This window comes from Berghia stephanieae, chromosome 11 (assembly GCF_034508935.2).
Source record: "Berghia stephanieae isolate SIO BIC M18660-M18661 chromosome 11, UCSD_Bste_1.3, whole genome shotgun sequence".
Taxonomy (NCBI): Eukaryota; Metazoa; Mollusca; class Gastropoda; order Nudibranchia; family Aeolidiidae; genus Berghia; species Berghia stephanieae.
In genome coordinates, this window is record NC_088370.1 from 1073708 (window position 1) to 1091207 (window position 17500).

Sequence of the window (17500 nt, forward strand, 5' to 3'; positions counted from 1 at the left end):
AAAATTTAAAATATTATTTATGAATATAGAAAGATAATTTAAAAATGGGCATTTTACATAAATATGTTTATGCTTATTATTTATTTCACATGTCAATTTTCGAAGTTTGAAAGTATTGCCTGCATTTATTTATCAAAGGGCTTGCCATGAAATTATAGATATACTTATACAACGTTTTTTTGATAATCGATATAAAAATATGTTTATAGAAATGCATTTGTGAAAAGGATGTTAGCACATATTTATATCGCATTTCTTATTTATCTCATTACTTATTTATTTTAGGAAGTGTACAGGGCTCGCATCGAACTCAACTTGACCTTGAAAATAGGTCCCGAGTTTGCTCACCAATTGGCAATCCTATATATATATTATTATTATTATTATTATTATTATTATTATTATTATTATTATTATTATTATTATTATTATTATTATTATTTATTATTATTATTACTATTATTATTATTATTATTATTATTATTATTATTATTATTATTATTATTATTATTATTATTATTATTATTATTATTACTATATTATTATTATTATTATTATTATTATTATCATCATCATCATCATCATCATCATCATCATCATCATCATCATCATCATCATCATCATCATCATCATCATCATCATTATTATTATTATTATTATTATTATTATTATTATTAATATTATTATTATTATTAATATTATTATTATTATTATTATTATTATTATTATTATTATTATTATTATTATTATTATTATTATTATTATTATTATTATTACTACTAATATTATGATCAATATCAAATATTTTTTTTTAAGGTCAATATCCCTATACCTGTTTATTGTCGTATTTAAAAGACGGACATACATCTAAATTGGCAAAGCAACGACAAACATTGGGTGTCTCCCATGCCTGAGGTTGAAAAAAAAATAAAAGAAAAAGAAATGCATTTGTGAAAAGGATGTTAGCACATATTTATATGATTTAAATAGCTATGGAATGGGGGTGTGAGCGAAGCGAGCAGATGGAATTTGACGGAATAATAGATAAGATGAAAATGAAGGTTTGGGCATTTCCTGTTTGTCCTCACCACTCTCACACTCACGGTCATGATTATCATGGGCTGCAAGGAGTTGTGACTTGTATGCTTGAAGTTGAAGTTGATGATTTTGACAGAAAGTCCAATTTTCAGAATGTCGATGGTCGGCGGATCCAACTCTGATGTCTAATATAATATACGATAATAATAATAATAATAATAATAATAATAATAATAATAATAATAATAATAATAATAATAATAATAATAATAATAATAATAATAATAATAATTATAATAATAATAATAATTATAATAATAATAATAATAATAATAATAATAATAATAATAATAATAATAATAATAATAATAATAATAATATACGAGCTTTTCGCACCGTGTTTTATTTAATGTGATGTCATCAGTCGTCTGATCCGCCCGAAATTAAATAAAACACGGTGCGCCAAATTCTTATATGTAGACTTCAGAGGTTTGTTCCGCCTATCGTGAAAATTGAGACTTCAGAGGTTTGTTCCGTCTATCGTGAACATTGAGACTTCAGAGGTTTGTTCCGTCTATCGTGAAAATTGAGACTTCAGAGTTTTGTTCCGTCTATCGTGAACATTGAGACTTCAGAGGTTTGTTCCGTCTATCGTGAACATTGAGACTTCAGAGTTTTGTTCCGCCTATCGTGAAAATTGAGACTTCAGAGGTTTGTTCCGTCTATCGTGAACATTGAGACTTCAGAGTTTTGTTCCGCCTATCGTGAAAATTGAGACTTCAGAGGTTTGTTCCGTCTATCGTGAACATTGAGACTTCAGAGGTTTGATCCGCCTATCGTGAACATTGAGACTTCAGAGGTTTGTTCCGTCTATCGTGAAAATTGAGACTTCAGAGTTTTGTTCCGCCTATCGTGAACATTGAGACTTCAGAGGTTTGTTCCGTCTATCGTGAACATTGAGACTTCAGAGGTTTGTTCCGTCTATCGTGAACATTGAGACTTCAGAGGTTTGTTCCGTCTATCGTGAAAATTGAGACTTCAGAGGTTTGATCCGACAACCATTCATAAAGTTCAGTCTGACATAAAACTGTTTTGAGACATTGACCACATATTTGTAGGAGTTAAGACAAAAATTCATTCATCGCTTTTTTGGGAAATTATGTGCTCTATAAATGCTCAATTTTTGTTGTTGTTGTTTTTTTTCTCAATGATTATTTTTGCTCAATTTGTTTCACTTTAAAAAAAAAATCCTATTTGACAACGCATTTTTTGAAATGTATCGGGTGTGTACAAATTCCATTCCCAACATTTGTTTGTATGTCACACATATAATTTTCCTTGTATCTACAGTTAAAATCATCCGTGCTGAACCAGTGTGTAGTTATTTATTATTTAGCCTGTATAAAATTCAAATAAGGATGACGTTGTAATTGAATGCCTCAGGGGTTAATAAGGACAAGTCATATAAAACCACCAGACATTTACAAAAGACATTTCTTAACATTTTTGATAGAATATTTATTACCTTTTTAAGGTATCGACGTGTTAAAATGTTTCAAATGTCACCTGTATGAAATTTATAAATCTAAAACAGCTTGAATTTTTAAAGTTTAAATAAGACTTTTTAAGAAGTTGATGTCATTTTAACCCTTTCCATACTAACTGAGGAAATTCGACACATTCGCTACGAAACAACCAACAGTTTTCTCATTCACATGTCTTTTGGAGATACATCACAAAATTATAGGAAGAAATATTTTTTATAGTCATAAATACTCGATCTCCTTGGGTGCCTAGAGGATCTCCTTGGGTGCCTAGAGGATCTCCTTGGGTGCCTAGAGAAAGATAATAATAATAATTATAATAATAATATCCAGAGGAAAGCAACACATAATATGGTGCAGACTAAGACGTACCATATGAGCGAAAGCGAAGAAGAAGAAGAAGGAAACTTGATGTTGTCTTGTACAACTTGTTTTGCGAACAAAATCATGTATAATATTAGTATGTAGGTACTCATTCATTTCGAGTTAGAGTTCGATCAATTTTTATGAAGGATGGGTATGACGTTTTCTTTCGGGAAAATCTTGAAAATGGTTGTTAGGGGGGAGGGAGTTAATGAATGGATGTTTGAAGTCAACGTACAGCATGACTACCTTTTTCAGACAACTAATGTCATCTTTCCTGTTTCAACTTTGGCTCAATCCTATTTTATTCAACTTTCATGAATTACATCCTTGTTGCTGACAATGACGTTACATGATATAATTAATAGACTGGTCAGTTGGTTTCTTCTGTTTCTATCATTACATTTATTATTATTATTATTATTATTATTATTATTATTATTATTATTATTATTATTATTATTATTATTATTATTATTATTATTATTATTATTATTATTATTATTATTATTATTATTATTATTATTATTATTATTATTATTATTATTATTATTATTATTATTATTATTATTATTATTATTTCCATTCGTTATCCGGGGAATAAATATAAATACAATTTCTTAGATTACAAAAATTGAAATTTTTAAATTGTTCATCATTTTACTTCTAAATTACCCTTTTTTGGGGCCGATTCATCATACCGTTCTGAGTGGACGGGACACATTTTCTATGCAGTTGTCTGTCCTTTGTCCTAGAATGGGATAAATAATTGTTTGTTTGTTTTTGTTTTTTTTTCCCCATGTTCTAACTCCAGCTCAATCGTTTTTGTTAGTTAGACAATGAGACAATGAGACAATGAGACAATGAGATACATTCGTATCAGTTTTTGTTGTTACAAGAAAATATTTTGATGCTACCTCCATATTGTCACGTATTACATCATTTCATATTGCAAGTTTTGAAAAGTATTATCTACCTACTTGTTCTTTCCTCATTATACATTTATTAATTCATTACACGTATCGAAATATAATATTTGTAATCGCCCAGCCAACCCCAGCAGGTCACGACCCGGGAGCTAAGAATAATTTTACTAGTGTAGAACGAGCCCATCGTTCCTTCCTTGATGTATGTATGTGTGTGTTATATATATAATATAATGTATGTAAGTGTTATATATATAATCAAAATTAATTAGTATCATAATTTGGGCTCGTTTTTGTTTCTCCATACACACCAAATCTTCTGCTGCTTTTGTCATTAAACCAGTCCTAGGTAGTAATAATGAATGTTATTTATGATCATAAAATGCCAACTTTGTTTGTCTACTTTGGCCAGAAAATAAGTACATACTTCAAATACCGTTGGTTTAAAGTGACCCTCAACTTTTTAAACATGAGGGGCGTCCCTATAGCTCAGTTGATAGAGCACTCGCTTCACAATCAAAGGGACCAAGATTGATCCCGGATGCAGTCGAGATCTTTTTCTGACCCCTCTGCCCACCCAGCAGTGAATGGGTAGCTGAGTCTGTTTTATTGGCGGAAAGTACTTTGCGACAGACTAGTGCCCTATCCAAAAGATAGCAAACAATTCCTATTGACACCGTTTTACGCTATAGAAACCGGAATAAACTCCGGCTCCATGAGCCCAATGGCTCTGAAGGACCACTTTACTTTTACTTAAAGACTTCTATAAAATAGGACATCGACTGTTTGGAAGTCTTAGGGTTAGAACATTTTGACAAACTGAGAGTCATTTTAATGGATAGGTAGTTGGAGTGAAAGTTTTCAGGCTAAAATTTAAAAAGAAAGTTGTTTGTTTTTTTGGGGGTATTTATATTTTCGTCTACGTGGTGTGGACATGTGTAACACAGTCTTGTTATAATATCAACCGTTGGTTTTCACCAACATACAAACGCCTTTATTTTTTAAATAATTTTTTAGACGTTTTAACTTTTGCTTAATTCTATATCTTGGGTTTGTTAGTTATTTTCATTCATTGGTTTCATGATATGGTAAGCATTTGTAATTTTTAAAGAATCTCGGCGCACGCGCACACACACGCACACACACACACATATGTATACACACATGCGTAAATACACACACCCACATGTGTGCGCGGGCTCACACACTTTGTATGTGTGTGTGTGTGTGTGTGTGTGTGTGTGTGTGTCGAGAGACAGAGAGAGAGAGAGATAGAGAGAGAGAGACAGAGAGAGAGAGATAGAGAGAGAGAGAGAGAGAGAGAGAGAGAGAGAGAGAGAGAGAGAGAGAGAGAGATCGAATATTTACTTATAATATAATATCATATTTATGTTGCTATGCAATCTAATAATTTGTTTTTGTTTACGTTATGACATGATAAAAATGCCACAAGTGTAATGCTTTGATGTGATCATCATATGATATACCTACACATATCTATCTATTTATTATTTACTTTATATATTTTACATTATATTTACACATTTCACTGCTTAAGCTTCTAAACATTAATATATTTCGTGACCCACCGTCTGTAAACGGTACTACTATGTTGGGACGAATCTGCCTCTATCCCCTTGTTTCGTAGTTTTATCTAGATATAATTCCATTTTCAATACCCCCCCTCTCTCTCTCCCTCTCTCTCTCTCTCTCTCTCTCTCTCTCTCTCTCTCTCTCTCTCTCTTTCTATATATATATATATATATATATATCTTCTCTCTCTCTCTCTCTCTCTCTCTTTCTCTCTCTCTCTCTCTCTCTCTCTCTCTTTCTCTCCGACATAGTACCGCTTTGAGACGGAGATTCACACACACATACACACACACACATACACACACACATACACACACATACACACACAGTCACAAACACACTTTTTAACCTATAATGTTTTAACTATACACATTTCATTATCTTATTTACCTGAAGAAGGCCAAGGACCGAAACGTCGTTTACTTTGTTTTATATCTTTTATAATAAGAGTCATTTTTACCCCCTTTACTTTACTATACAACTAATGTCTTGCTTGGTGCGTAGCCTTCGTTCGTTAACCTTATCAGCCTGATTCTAGGACTTGCATGCTGACGTCAGTTTGTGGTCAATTCCTCGTATAGATAGTATGCGCTTGGCTAAGAAGTTCACAGCATTGCCATCCGGAAGTATAACGGACCAACACACAAAACTGTGTGTATCCATGAACTTTTATCGTCTGTATGATAGATACCGTTTAGTGAGTATTACTCATAAACGTGGATGGCAAAAACCAATAACAAAGACCAAAGTGACGTCAATTTCATTCTATCTATAGCAGACCTGCTTGCTCGAAAAACAAATTTTAATCGTAATGGGAGCGATCTGTATTCATGTTTTCGTCCAACCTGGTCATCGATCACATGATTCGTTCCTGTACAACGAATGGACATAATATCTCAATAAATGTAAACACGCTGCTTTGTCTGTTATGAAAGTTGTAAACATATCCATGAATTATGCTGAGCAAAATGACCAATTGTGACGTTGGATATTTTATCTCAAACTGTGAACACTTTTCACCATGTGGGTCATTTTGAGCACACTTTGCAATTTGACCTATGACCTCGAGCACACGGAAAGCTAAAACAGATCATCCCCATAAGAGCAAAACCCACCCACCAGAAAATGCAACAGCAGAAATAAGGAACATTGCCCGTTAAACAAACAATGTTTAGAATCAAGTTTAATTTACCAAGCCACAGTCACCGAAACTAAAACAAACAAGCAAGAAAAATATGTAGGACTAACGGAAAATAATTTCAAAACAAGATACAACCTCCACACCTCAACTTTTAGAAACACTAACAAAAAAACATCCACAAAACTCAGCGAACATATTTGGAAATTAAAAGACAACAAACTAGACCACAACATTTCATGGAAAATTTTATCTAAAGCAACAGGATACACACCAACATCAAAACAATGTAGCTTATGCCTGGAAGAGAAATATACTATATATATATATATATATATATATATATATATATATATATATATATATATATATATATATATTTATGAGTGTTGGTGGGTACTCGAAGGTACGAAAGTGCTCGATAATGATGGTTAGAGCTAATATAGAATGCAAATTTTCACTCACATTTTTTGTGGCCGAGACGCTCGTTTCTGTGTCTTACACGTCTTCAGTCGGCGTAATCCTTAGTAATGTCCGTAGAAAAGTTCTTACTCTTGGAGTACGAACTTTTCTACGGACATTACTAAGGATTACGCCGACTGAAGACGTGTAAAGAAACACAGAAACGAATCGTCTCGGCCACAAAAAATGTGAGTGACAATTTGCATTCTATATATATATATAAGACAAAACATTTTCACAGATAGAGTTGAGTTTAATATAATTTATTTACTTTTTCATTTTTAGAGGTATCTTTTTGAAAGAAATGTTTGCTGCTTTTTTTTGAGGTAATTTTTAAAAGATAAATGTTTTTTTATTTTTTATTTTAGAATGTTTTTTTTCTCCAGAAATCCAGGTAAACCCATTCAACTGTGCCATTTTAGACAAGCGATCAATAAAATAAAGTAAAAACGAATGACCTCTTGTTTTGTTCAATGCTTTCAAATTAAAAAAAACAAACCCAAATAACCCCCCCCCCCCCCCTCCAAAAAAAAACAACCCCAACCCAACAACAACAACAACAAAAAACAAACAAACAAAAAAACAACAAAACAAACAACCAAACCTCCCCCCCCCCCCAACCTATTACCTTCTTATTCCAGTTTCTATTGCAATTACTTGCTACCCATTTGATAGGACGCGATAAGTCTATCCCAAAATACTTTCCGCCAGGCCTAACAGACTCAACTACCCAATAACTACTGGGTGGACAGAGGTTGTCTGAAATATAATCCGACTCCACGCGGAATTGATCCTGGTCTCTTTGCGAGTGAAGCGAGAGCTCTTCCAACTCAGCTATCGGGTTCCCCTCCCCAATACAATGTTTGGATCGGAAGGTCTGGGTTCGGCGCATAGTTGAGTCCTGGGAAAAAAAGGCTTTTTACTCACATTCTCTCACTGTACTCAGGAGGTGTAAAATGAGTACCTGACCGTTAACAGCGTTGTCTCTGTCGGATAAAAATTGTAATATCGCCTAACAGGCGTCATGTCTCGTTCTACATGTTACTTGTTGCTGTTGGTCAGGGTCCATTTGTAAAGCGCTTTGAGCATGTTTAGTGGATATGCTCTATATTAAAGCTCAAATTCTACATGTTACGCGTTGCTGCTGGTTAGGGACTCCTTGTAAAGCGTTTTGAGCACGTTTAGTGGATTTTGCTCTATATGAAAGCTCAATTTTTTAATTTTTGATTTTGTTTTTTAATGTTTATTTATTTTTCCCAGTCACTGAATACAAGATGTGCACGTTTTATTTGTAAATCACTGGCGATGACGTTTTCCCCCGTTCATTTCTGCAATAAAATGTCAATAGATTTAAAGTTAGGGAAGGGTTTACATGTGGTATGTGCTCAACGCCGACGGGGACATAGTATTTATTGACGTCTGTGTGTGTGTGTGTGTGTGTGTGTGTGTGTGTGTGAGTGTGGAAAGAGAGGGATAGAGAGAGATAGAGGGAGAGAGAGAGTATGGCAAGAGAGAAAGAGAGAGGGATTTAGATAGAGAGAGAGGTTGGATAGAGATAATAAAGGGAAAGAGATCGAGAGAGGAAAGAGAGAAGCAGAGATGAGCGAGAGAGAGAGAGAGAGAGAGAGAGAGAGAGAGATAGGTAGATAGATAGAGACAGATAGACAAATAGATAGATAGATAGAAATAGAGAGAGAGAGAGAGAGAGAGAGAGAGGGAGAGAGAGAGAAAGAGAGAGGGAGAGAGAGAGAAAGAGAGAGAGAGACAGAGAGAGGGAGAGAGAGAGAAGAGAGAGAGAGAGAGAAAGAAAGAGAGAGGTAGATAGATAGCTAGATAGATAGATAGATAGAGAGAGAGAGGCAGAGAGAAAGAGAGATAGATAGATAGATAGAGAGAGAGTGAGAGAGAGAGAGGCAGAGAGAGAGAGAGAGAGAGAGAGGGGCAGAGAGAGAGAGAGAGAGAGAGAGGGGGGGGGGGAGTGTATTGACGTAGTAGTTGATGTTGGATAATAATTAATTACCCGGTGATTGATGGATGAAGTGACTGACGAGTTACCGGCCTTGGTTAGCCTGAATCTATCCCATCATCCCATCAAACCCAATTGGTGACGTCACGAAACCATCTCTCGTCCTAATTAATGAATGAATGAGTGATCGATGTAGGATGTGCTGTGATACATTCTCTCTCGTACTCTGGAAAAACCCATTTAAAAAAAAATTGGCCAGAAAACTCGTCCTTCAAACATCCATCGATTTAAATGACCCTCATCTTGGCAAAAAAACCCTCTTAAACCCGGGACTTCGCGAAGTCAGATTTAAATCGAGAAGACCTTTCTTCTGGAGTTAAGTCGTGTTGTTGAAGGTGCTCCCTTTATTATTTATTTTTGGGGGATGTTGTCTGTGGCTTCATCAATTCTTGCATGTATCCTTTGATTAGCGTCTTGTCTCGACACATCCTGTTATAATTCTCATTGATTCTCTTAGTCGCTTGACAATGCAGTTTACATGTGAGCTTCTCATCCAAACAGTTGCACAGTATTCTCTCACCCTATAGATAGTATGCGCTTGGCTAAGAAGCTCATAACATGCCATCCGGAAGTGTAACGGACCAACACACAAAACTGTGTGTATCCATGATAGTTTATAGTCAGGTTAATACAGTTCAGTGAGCATTACTCATAAACGCGGATGGCAAAAAACAATAACAAAGACATGTGTGACGTCATCTTCGAACTATCTATAGCACAGTGCCAAAGCAGACGGTCTCAGTGACAATCATGTTTACTATAATAATAAGTGAAGTCAGTTTATCAAGCGTAAATTTCACTAAAAAGCAGATTCTTTAAAAAAAAGTAGATAGATAATATCTTGAATGTTTTCAAAGATGTCTTTTGCTCAAAGATGATGAAATAGGAATCGATTGAGTGGTAGACTAGAATAAATTATTTCTTACACTCGTGCGTTATGGAATTCGATTTTGTTCCCGACGCCCACTCGTAAGGTCGTTCTGCTGTTTGGAACACGTCCGGCAAGAATCGTATATTATTTTTTATAAAAAAGACTGCTCCGAACAGGCACTCATCTATTTTAATTAGGAAATTAACATAGATCAAGACGAATCTTGTGAGCCATCAATGATCAAAATCGATCCGGTAATAAAGTCTGTAGGTGCGCGGAAATGAATCTGGCAACAGGGTGTCCAGATGGCGATTCCCAAGGTCAAATAACATGTTATGGGTAGGACTACCACATCTTTATGCTCTTTGCAGATCTTATATAAACAATCATTTGAATCAGCGGGGGATAGCGATGATAAAAGCAAAGACAGGCGAGAAAACTCATAAATACCACCTGGGGAATAATGTGGTTTTTCCACTCGTTATTATAATATTTGAAATACTCAAACCAACACAAAATGGTATTGTATTGTCACTACAACAATATTAAATCAAGGCCACAATGAAAGCTGATAGGCTCGTCTTGTCCATTCAACGATGAGTCACAATAAATAAGTATCAATTAAAGGCAGGGATAGTTGAATGTTTTTACCTTAATTCATGTGCTCTGTGCAAGTTGGAAAGGGGAATATGGCAGACCTGTTTAGTACTACTAAAAATTCGTTAAATTAGGAATTTTTGGCTCCGACTACAGAGCGACAAACTTGTCTTTGACTCGATAAATCTCATAGAAAAGGAAAGTGACATTCCAGAGAACCTATATTTAGGAATTGGAGCTTTTCTTTTATCATGCTAAGGGCAAATTATAAATTTGTAAAGCTATTTTTATTGTGACTTTTCTTCTTTCCCTTGGGAACTATGAATTTCTGAAATTTCAAGTAGGCTGTTTTGGGCTATGGATGTGTGACGGTGGCGTAGTGGGGGTGGGGGTGGGGGTGGGGGGGGGGGGGGGGGGGGTAGCAGTAACACTGTACGATAAACTGGCAGTTTGGTTTTTTGCTTTTTAACTTTGTCATCGTCATGGCCGTCGGTGAAAAAATAATGTCCTTATCATGTCAAGTGTTTGTGCTGCTACCTGTAGTCTGAGTATGTGAGTGGGTTTGTGTGTGTGTTTGTTTGTGTCACATGGAATTTAAAATAAAGAAGGGGAAAGGGGGGGGGGGTCGCCTAATGTTCTCATACCTGTTGAGTTTAAAGAGTCTAAGTGCGTCGTTATAGCCATGGTACATAACATAACAATGTGTGCCTGTTTGTGTGTTTGTATGTGTGTATATATGTCTGTCTGTATGAACGTATGGATGTATGTATGTATGGATGTATGTATGTATGTATGTACGCCTCATTAAGTATGTACGTGTTTGTTGGTTTCCTTTTTTTTTACTTCTATATTATCATCCCATGTGCGCGTGATATTTAAGTTTGTGTATTTTAACATTGGTGTGTCAATACGTGTGTGTGTGTATGTGTGTGTGTGTATGTGTGTGTGTTTATGTGTTCTCCGATCACAACACGTCTAGTTAGCACATTGGGACTTAAACCAGATGAAAAAAATATGATAAATGTGACTCGTGTCCCCTATCTGGTAATGTGCCGAGGTCAACTGGATGACAAAAGGTGAACGTATAAAGCTATAACTATGTCTTTGTGGTCTAGTGGTATGACACTCGCCTTCGGATCGGATAGGTCTAGGGCTCGAGTCCAGCCCTGATTGGCGCATAGTTTAGTATTTGGAATAGGCTCTTTATTCACATGGTCTCGGCGTACTCAGGTGTAGAATGAGTATCTTACTGTTATCAACGTTGTTTTTGTCGAGAGAAAATCAAATTGTAATAATGACGCCTATTATATACAAGCTCATATTGAGAAAATAGGGAGCGGGCATCATATTTTCTAGAATAAATGAAAGCTGGTCGTCAATAAACATCATCCATCCTCGCTGTTTTACGTCCTGTTATCATAAGAATCTGCCTTTACACCATGCTACTGAAATAGTCATGCCACCTAATGATTCAATAATAATATGTATCCTATACACTGTGTATATATTGTCCGGATGACTTGTTACACACTTCCAGTTAGTTTTGAACCGGAACAGTGACGTCAGGACTTCTGCTTCCCATAATTGGGGTTATCAGACCTGGAAATAAGTACACGTCGGCCGGGGTCATCTAGTTGTCCAAAAGTGAACATTTAAAGCTTAAAGCTTAAAACCATCAAATGTATCAACTATGAAATTATCCCAGTTCAAAGTACTACAACCATTTGTGCTCAGTATAGATAGTTCGAAGATGACGTCACTTAGGTCTTTGTTATTGTTTTTTGCCATCCGCGTTTATGAGTAATGCTCACTGAACTGTATTAACCTGACTATAAGCGTTCGTGGATACACACAGTTTTGTGTGTTGGTCCGTTATACTTCCGGATGGCAATGTTGTGAGCTTCTTAGCCAAGCGCATACTATCTATAATACACAACGCTACCCCATGTGACATAATATCGTTTTTAACTTTTATCTCTCCACTAACCAAGCATTTTCATGATTTGTCCAGAAAAGTCAGATTTATTCAATACAAAAAAGATTCTTATTTTCTCTATCTCTAAAGAATACTCGGGTGTGGTGTTTCAATCATCCTGTTTTGTTGATAAAGGGGAAACCCGAAACGTTCATTTGATCTGTTTTTGTAATTAAATTGAAGCTTACATTCAACTTCACGTTGTTATTTATTTCTGTCTTTAAAGCAAAAACAATATGTAAAATTGTGTTTAGGAAACCATCTTTATAATAAAATACAACGTTCTGTTAGTTACAGATAACATAAGCTTAGCCCAAGTACTCTTATTTGCAGGTCAGATAACCCAATTCCTTATGGGCTCATTTTGTAATGGAAATATTTTTTTTAAAATGACGCAAAATATTGTACACTACAACAATGTTAAACTAGGCCCATAAGCGGGTTTGGATGTCAGACCTGTATATATGTATACGTCGGCTTAGCCAATAAACTTACAATATCCGCCAGCCGCATAAAACGTACCGACACACACAACAAGGAACGTTTATAGATAGTTCGAAGATGACGTCACTCAGGTCTTTGTTATTGTTTTTTGCCATCCGCGTTTATGAGTAATGCTCACTGAACTGTATTAACCCGACTATAAACGTCCATGGATACACACAGTTTTGTGTGTCGGTCCGTTATACTTCCGGATGGCAATGTTATGAGCTTCTTAGCCAAGCGCATACTATCTATAGTCTGATTGAAAGTATTTAGTGAGACCAACTCATAAAAATTGCTGGCTAAAACCAAGAACAAAGAGCTGAGTGACGCGTTCCTTCTGTAGATAGTATGCGCTTGGCTTAGAAGCTCACAACATTACCATCCGGAAGTTTAACTGTGCGGCTATGTGGTCTAGTGGTATGACACTCGCTTTCGGATCGGAAGGTCCTGGGTTCGAGCCTCGCGCTCGGCGCATAATTGAGTCCTTGGAAAAGGCTCTTTACTCACATTCTCTCACCGTACTCAGGTGTAAAATGAGTACCTGGCCGTTAACAGCGTTGTCTTTGTCCGAAAAATTGTAATATCGCCTAACAGGCGTCATGTCCTATCCTACATGTTAAATGTTGCTGTTGACCAGGGACCCCTTGTAAAGCGCTTTGAGCATATTGTGGCTATTGCGCTATATAAAGCTCTAAAAAGCTCAATTTTAACGACCAACACACAAAACTGTGTGTAACCATGAACGTTTATAGTCTGGTTAATACAGTTTAGTGAGAATTACTCATAAACGCGGATGGCAAAAAACAACAACAAAGCCATGAGTTACGTCAACTTCGAACTATCTATAGATGCTGTGCGCTTGGCTAAGAAACTCACAACATTGCCATCCGGAAGTATATCGGACCAAAAAGATCTGAATGTAAAAAATGCTGGATGTATCGAAACGTCTGTGTTGATTTTCCTATCGACGGTAGGGGAGGGTTGAATGAAAATGTAATTGTCAGCCTTTAAGTCATTCCAACATGACACTGGTGTGATGGGATAGGTCACAAATTAGCCTTAAAAAAAGGGGCGTCCGGAACGAAACGAAGCAGGCCTGACAGATTTATTTTACAAAACAAGCCAAACAAGTCAGAGGAAAAATGCCAAATGGTAAGACTGGCTTTTTTTTCTTTTTGCTAAAATCGAAATCTTTTTGGCTATAATTTAAATGTACATAGAAGTGGAAGTAAATCTTAATTTTTCTATCAATATGGCATGAATTAGTGTCCTTATTTGATAATAATTTAACTTCGTATAAACAGTTAAAGGGTCAAAATTTGTATCTAATTTTTTGGAATTAGAATAAATCGTTTTATAAAATCAGTGAAATAATATGTGATTCGAAAAAAAAGAAGGAAATGCTGAAATATTGCTTGCGACTAAGGAAAAATAAATAAAGAACAAACAAACAAACAAAACAACAAACTCAAGTTTTTGTAGTTTTGCCATAAAACGTTAAATTGGCAAACATGGACACAGGCCTCGCGTTCACACTAATCCACAAGCCAAGTCCATTTTCGCAAGTTGTGCTAAGAGAATTATTACTACTACTATATTATTACTATGACCACTGGGACTGTTGTACCCAATACACCAGGGCCACCTACCTACCTACCTGTTCATCTTTGTGTCTGTCTGTGTGACTGTGGATTGTTCTTTATATCATCTGTGATTTCGTATACCTATAATATTATGGGCTCTTTATAAAGGTAATGATAATAATACTGCCGTACTGTAGAAAAAAAAAAAACAACAAACAAACACGTATTTAAAATTTGGGTCAGAAAACTCGTCCTTCAAATATCGATCGATTAAAATGATTCTCATCTTGGCAAAAACTTTCAAACTTTGGACTTCACGGAAGTTTCAAGGAAATCCCACGGTTGAGATGGGTTGTTTTCTCTCGCGATATTTGAAGGACTTGTTTTCTGGTCAAAAATTTGAATAAGTTTTTAATTAAAAAAAATAAATCTGAGTACGGAAGAATAGAATATACAGTTTTTGTTTTTGATTCATACTTTATTATCATATCATATCATATCATATCATAAATAAGGGTTGAGCAAGTCTAGTGACCTTTGAATAGCCTATAATGGTAAAGAAAAGTAATTTTGGCTGCAAATCTCAACCAGGCTATAAATTAAAGATAAAACCCAAATAACAGGTCTGTAACAGTGAATCCAACATTAGCAAAGTACAAATTATATATCTATATTATGTTACAAAACAATAACTGTTCGAAGAATTCTCGTATTTCAGGCTATAAATTCAATTTTCACCATCTATACTCACCTGACTCACGTACACATTGTTGTAGGTCTGGTAACTGGACTCAATTATAGCCTTGCCTTGGTTTGACATTATTATTATTATTATTATTATTATTATTATTATTATTATTACTACTATCACAATATCTAATTTATCATGCTGAGCCAATACTTGTATGAATAATATTTTGACACTTGCAGCATTAAATGGCTCTTATAGTCTTTGCACGTACATAACAATATTATTACTGAACTTTTGATTGCAAAAGTCATAGCATGTCTTTGGAAACAACAACAAATATATTTAAAAAACAAAAAAAAACAACAACAAACAAAACAACAAAACAAAACAAAATATAATTTAAAAAAAAAGAACAAAAAAGGGCAAAACAAATATGAAAACAAAACAAGCTCAAACAACTCCCCCCCCCCTCTCCCAACGTCCCCCACAACCTCTGCCCCCCCCCCCCCTAAAACTCAACAAACAACAATAGCAACACAAAAAAACCCAAACAATAATAAAACAACAAGAGACAAACAAACAATGAAGAAAACAAAATAAAAAAAAAAAAACAAAAACAAAAACATAGCAAAACAAACATAAATACAAAAGTACAAAACAAGAAGACAAAACTAACAAAACAAATTAAAAATAAAAAAAACCAAACCAAAACCGAAACAAAACAAAATAAAAAAATAACAAAAATATAAATAAATCAAATACAAGAAACAACCAGGCAAGCTTTCGTACAGAGACCAATGTCCCCTCCTGTGTAAACGTTCTCAAGGCGTTTTCCTGATAGATAGTATGCGCTTGGCTAAGAAGCCCACAACATTGCCATCCGGACATCCGGAAGTATAACGATCAACGCACAAAACTATGTGTAACCATGAACTTTTATAGTCTGGATAATGCAGTTTAGTGAGAATTACTCATAAACGTGGATGGCAAAAAACCCCCAAAAAAACAATAACAAAGACCTGAATGACGTCATCTTCGTTCAATCTTTTAGGAATACCGAGCCCGCTTTAACATTTAACATGTACAACGAGGCACGTTGCTTGTCATGCATTGCTATATTAGGGGACAAAAGTGTTATGTCAAAAAACTGGTTCCAATCTCAATGGAAGTGTAAAACCACTCTTCCAGAGGACAGATTACATGCCTTGTGTAATTGATCTTCTGGTGTCAGAGTGATGGCGTCTTGTTTTCTAGTCTAAATTATAATATATTCTGGTCGTCAATAAAGATCATCCATCCTCGCTCTTTTACGTCCCGTAGTCCTAAGAATCTGCCTCTACATCCTGCGAATGAAATAGTTATGTCACCTTATGATTCAGTATGCGATCTCTTCATTATTAGTCCTCCGAAGGACTGGTTACATACACACTTCAAAGGAGTTTGGAACCGAAGAGTAGAATGTGTGACGTCATGACTTCTCTCCCCTATTATATTTATATTCCAGAGATAACACAGTTACCTCCCTGCCACTCAACTTGCACCAAAAAAAAAAAATAAAAAAAAAAAAAATAAATCAACAACAATCAAAAAACAAAAATTAAACACGTTTTAAAATTTAGGCCAGACAAGCCGTCCTTCAAATATCGAACGATTAAAATGACTCTCATCTTGGAAAACAAACCTCTGAAACATTGGACATCCTCGAAGCACTTTATTAAAGTCCCAGGTTTGGGAGTTTTTGACAAGAGGAGGGTCATTTTAATCGGTCGATATTTGAAGGACCATTTTTCTGGTCAAAATGTTAAACACGTTTTATCTTTTTTCAAAGCGCGCGGAGAATTCATACAAAAACAAGCTCGAACGTTTATATCACGCAATATCCACTGAACGTGCTCAAAGCGCTTTACAAGGGGTCCCCAGCCAACAGTAACACTTAACATGTAGGACGAGACATGACGCATGCTAGACGATATAATATATTGCAATTATTTCCGACAGATACAACGTTGTTAACGGCCAGGTACTCATTTTACACCGGGGTACGATGAGAGAATGTGAGAATTAAAAGACTTTTCCCAAGACTCAACTATGCGCAGCTCTGAGAGGGACAAATCGAACCCAGGACCTTCCTATTCGAGGGCGAGTGTCATACCACTAGACCACATAGCCGCATAACTCATGTTATCTGCTTGTAATTAGAAGAGGAA

At 35.4% G+C, this 17500-nt stretch overlaps 1 protein-coding gene across 1 annotated transcript in view; it reads left to right on the top strand.

Moving 5' to 3' along the window:
- Positions 1-14552: 14552 nt before the first annotated feature.
- LOC144956725 (uncharacterized) overlaps positions 14553-17500 on the top strand; it is a 14698-nt gene continuing 11750 nt past the window's right edge. The window contains exon 1 of the mRNA XM_078887401.1: positions 14553-14770. The gene's annotated coding sequence lies outside the window, so the exon portion shown is untranslated. The remainder of the gene's footprint in view (positions 14771-17500) is intronic.